The sequence below is a fragment of the Schistocerca americana genome, chromosome 4 (assembly GCF_021461395.2).
Source record: "Schistocerca americana isolate TAMUIC-IGC-003095 chromosome 4, iqSchAmer2.1, whole genome shotgun sequence".
Lineage (NCBI taxonomy): Eukaryota > Metazoa > Arthropoda > Insecta > Orthoptera > Acrididae > Schistocerca > Schistocerca americana.
This window is the reverse complement of record NC_060122.1, coordinates 318230010-318234576: the sequence shown is the minus strand read 5'-3', so window position 1 is coordinate 318234576 and position 4567 is coordinate 318230010. Positions and strand designations below refer to the sequence as shown.

Sequence of the window (4567 nt, the reverse complement as noted above, 5' to 3'; positions counted from 1 at the left end):
ATGAACATTTTTTTCTTATTTTGGTGTAAAGACCCTATCCTCATAATCTATAAAGCGAATTTAGTTATACCCTGTACAAACGATTTAGGAGGCAATCTGAGCAGTCCTCTTAGAATGTTAGAGGACGGTGCTGTCGTTTACTGACAAGTAAAGTCATCAGAACGTCAAAACTTACTGCAGTTTGATTCAGACAAGGCGCAAAAAGTGGCAATTGAACCTAAATACTGATAAATGTGATGTCATTCACATGAGCACGGAAAGGAATCCGTTGCATTTCAGTTACACGCTAAGGACAACACACACACACCCATGTCCGAGGGAGGACTCGAACCTCCGACGGGGGGAGTCGCGCGAACCGAGGCAAGACGCCTAGACCACTCGGCTATCCCGAGCGGCTCCGGGGGATCCTTAATCCTTAACACATAGGATTGTCGGAGGACGTCGAAAACGTTGACAGAGGGCAGCTCGTTTAGTGTTATCACGAAATGGGAGAGAGAGCATCACTGATGTGATACGCAAGTTGGTGTGGCAATAATTAAACCAAGGATGGTTGTCGTTGTGGCGATAACTTTTCACTAAATTTCAATCACCAGTTTTCTCCTCTGAATGTGAGAATATTTTGTTGCCGTCCACCTGCACGAGAGGAACTATTATCGTAATAAAACAATGGAAATCGCAGCTAGCGCGGAAGTATTTAAGTGCTCGTTTTTCCGTCGTGCTGTTCAGGGTGGAACGGTAGAAAAACAGTTTAAGGTGGTTTCGTGGAACCTATGACTGACACTTAAATATGAATAGCAGATAGTCATGTTGTAGATGTAGATGTAATCGGGGACGGCTGCTAAGGCATCAAGGAATAATTAGGTTCAGAATGGAATGGTTTGGGAGGCGGGGGAGGCGGCGAAGCGAAGGGCGGGGGCGGCTTAAAAATAGTAGAGTGATACCAACGCTGCAATACTGTAAGAAATTTCGAGTGGATGGAGACTGTTGTTATTCAGTAATGATTACACTTGTAGAGGATAGATTAGCGTGGGTGGTTGCCTCGACTAGCCTTCAGACGGAAAATCACAAGAATGACAGTAAAATGGAATTGCGTGAAGACCGTGATGGGAGTCTACTTAGTTGCGTTCTGGATTTTATGGTTAAATACTGCCGTTTAGAGGTCTCTCGTAACATATGATAGAAAAGTTGGCGTAATTTGTTGAAAAGGATGTACTGGTATTGCATTTATCACGCAAAGTAACGTGGGTAACACCGACGACATGGCACTGACTTTCTAGAGGCTGAAATGCGTCGTGCTGTGCTTTTTCCTTTTAAGTGCAACGTATAAAAAAACAAAGGGATCGCTTCTATTAAAGGAGGATAAGTAAGGGATCGCTGTGCCCGTGGACTTCAAATGGCATCTCTTCTCAAGCCGGATGTTTCGCCTTTGATTTCCTCTTCTGCAGTTCCAAGTCAGACAGTTTCCATTTAGATCCTCTCCACTAAATAGTGTTTCATACATGCTGTTAGATATTCTAGAACCTACTTTGTTCTCTTTGGTATAAGTAAGTTGCCGCTAAGGAGACTTTTACCGAATTCATGAAGTCAAGAGTGCTATTCCTGAATGCGCTCGAATCTAGGTAGCGTCACTTCTTTGTAAATAGTAGATCTCCTCACTAGGATCGTCATGTCTTCTGTTCCTCCAGGTCTATGACTACGATGCATATATATGTTCTTTATCTTGAAATAGTCACTGATGTTTGGTTGGAGTTTCAAAATTAAACATTCTAAGTCCTAAAGAGGACGGTGCAGATCGTGGATTCGGTTCTGAGTGCATCGCTACTTGTTTTCCATTTACTTTGAGCCACAGATATCTAAGATAATAATAATAATAATAATAATAATAATAATAATAATAATAATAATAATAATAATAAATTGAATTAAATACTTTAATATAATAATAAATAGTTTAATTACAATAATGTATATAAAATGGTTCAAATGCCTCTGAGCACTATGGGATTCAACATCTGAAGTCATCAGTCCCCTAGAACTTAGAACTACTTAAACCTAACTAACCGAAACACATCACACACATCCATGCCCGAGGCAGGATTCGAACCTGCGACCGTAGCGGCCGCACGGTTCCAGACCGAAGCGCCTAGAACCGCTCGGCCACACCGGCCGATTACAATAATGTATATTAAAATGTCTCAATACAGTAACAAAAATTTGTTTACCTGAAAAACTTACGGGATGTATCGAATTTCTTGACAACAGGAACGGTCAGCTTATAAATGTGCGCATTTATCTGCCAGAAATGTTTATATGAGTGCGTGGTGTATGTGCGGATGCACAGTTACTTCAGACCTCCAGCAGGAATCTCGAAGTAACGAGTATGGAGGATACGAACGCGGAGGAGGCGTGCCGAGAGATGTCATGCAATTTGCGATCAACATTGTGTCTGGATGGGGCAGTTGTTAAAGCAGCAGCGTAGTAAGCAGGAGATCCCTGGTTCGAGTCCCAGTTCAGCACACGTTTTCATTCGTCGCCGCTGAATCCGCATAACGTCACGATGCAACTGATATCAATAATATCTTCCGTTTCCTTTCCTTTCTCCTCTATCCACCTTCAATTTAAATAATATGAAATGTTAATGGTCAGGCCCGTCCATAGTGACAGGTCTCTACGCAACCCACTAAAAACTTTAAAATTCCTAGAATAGATTCTTAAATTTCATGCTATTTTATCTAAGAAATATCGAAATTTGTAGCTGTACACACATCAAAAGAAGTTTTGCATCACCCCGGTTCCCAGAACTTCTGAAGAAAGACGTTGACTGTGGATATTGATTGTATCACAGACACAGTCCCTTCGACTGTTCAGAAATGTCACTAAAGCCGCCCAAAGATATAAACAACGATGCATGGTTCAAAATGGTTCAGCCGGCCGAAGTGGCCGTGCGGTTAAAGGCGCTGCAGTCTGGAACCGCAAGACCGCTACGGTCGCATGGATGTTTGTGATGTCCTTAGGTTGGTTAGGTTTAACTAGTTTTAAGTTCTAGGGGACTAATGACCTCAGCAGTTGAGTCCCATAGTGCTCAGAGCCATTTGAACCAACCAAAATGGTTCAAATGGCTCTGAGCACTATGGGACTCAACTGCTGTGGTCATCAGTCCCCTAGAACTTAAAACTACTTAAACCTACCTAACCTAAGGACATCACACACATCCATTCCCGAGGCAGGAATCGAACCTGCGACCGTAGCAGCAGCGCGGCTCCGGACTGGAGCGCCTAGAACCGCACGGCCACCGCGGCCGGCCAACGATGCATGATCAGCGCCTATTACACGGGGGGCGTCCGACAGCCGGTCATTTCCAGCCATTTCACCAGGAAGGGGGCACACGGCTCGTGTTGTTTGTAGTTCAACCATACCTAGACAGTCAATACCGCGGTTCGATCACGTCCGCATTGTTACTTTGTGCCAGGAAGGGCTCTCAACAAGGGAAGTGTCCAGGCGTCTCGCAGTGAACCAAAGGGATGTTGTTCGGACATGGAGGAGATACAGAGAGACAGGAACTGTCGATGACATGCCTCGCTCAGGCCGCCCAAGGGCTACTACTGCAGACTGCAGTGGATGACCGCTGCCTACGGATTATGGCTCCGCGGAACCATGACAGCAACGCCACCATGTTGAATAATATACGTATATGCATATGGTGTCCGTTCTTTCGGGCATGTCCGAAAGAACGGACACCATAAGAGACCTGCAGCCGTCTAGAACGAAATTAGAATTATATTAATACCTTTAGCTTCTGACGGGCGTTGATATAAGTCACCGGGGACAGGTGAAAGTGTGTGCCCCGACCGGGACTCGAACCCGGGATCTCCTGCTTACATGGCAGACGCTCTATCCATCTGAGCCACCGAGGGCACATAGAATAGCGCAACTGCAGGGACTATCTTGCCCACGCCTCCCGTCAGACCCGCATCCTCACCTTGTATGTCCACACACTACATTCGTAGTGTCCCACCCCAACACACTCATTACTCGTGGAAGACATTGTTACGAAGTCCCGTACGAGTTCGGGAGATCCCGGGTTCGAGTCCCAGTCGTGGCACACATTTTCACCTGTCCCCGCTGACATATATCAACGCCCGTCAGTAGCTGAAGGTATTAATATTATTCTAATGTTGAATAATGCTTTTCGTGCGGCCACAGGACGTCGTGTTACGATTCAAGCTGCGCAATAGGCTGCATGATGTAGATCTTCACTCCAGACTTCCATGGCGTGGTCCATCTTTGCAACCACAACACCCTGCAACATGGCACGGATGGGCCCAATAACATGCCGAATGGACCGCTCAGGATTGGCATCACGTTCGCTTCACCGACGAGTGTCACAAATGTCTTCAACCAGACAATCGTCGGAGACATGTTTGGAAGCAACCCGCTCAGGCTGACGCCTTAGACACACTTTCCAGCAAGTGCAGCAAGGTGGAGGTTCCCTGCTGTTTCGGGGTGGCATTATGTGGGGCCGTCGTACGCCGCTGGTGGTCATGGAAGGCGCCGTAACAGCTGTATG

General features: G+C 45.8%; 1 non-coding gene across 1 annotated transcript; it reads right to left on the bottom strand.

The window, feature by feature from the left end:
• Positions 1-3840: 3840 nt before the first annotated feature.
• Trnat-ugu lies at positions 3841-3915 on the bottom strand. Its single transcript has one exon. It is a non-coding gene; the product is annotated as a tRNA-Thr (tRNA).
• Between the last annotated feature and the right edge of the window lie 652 nt (positions 3916-4567).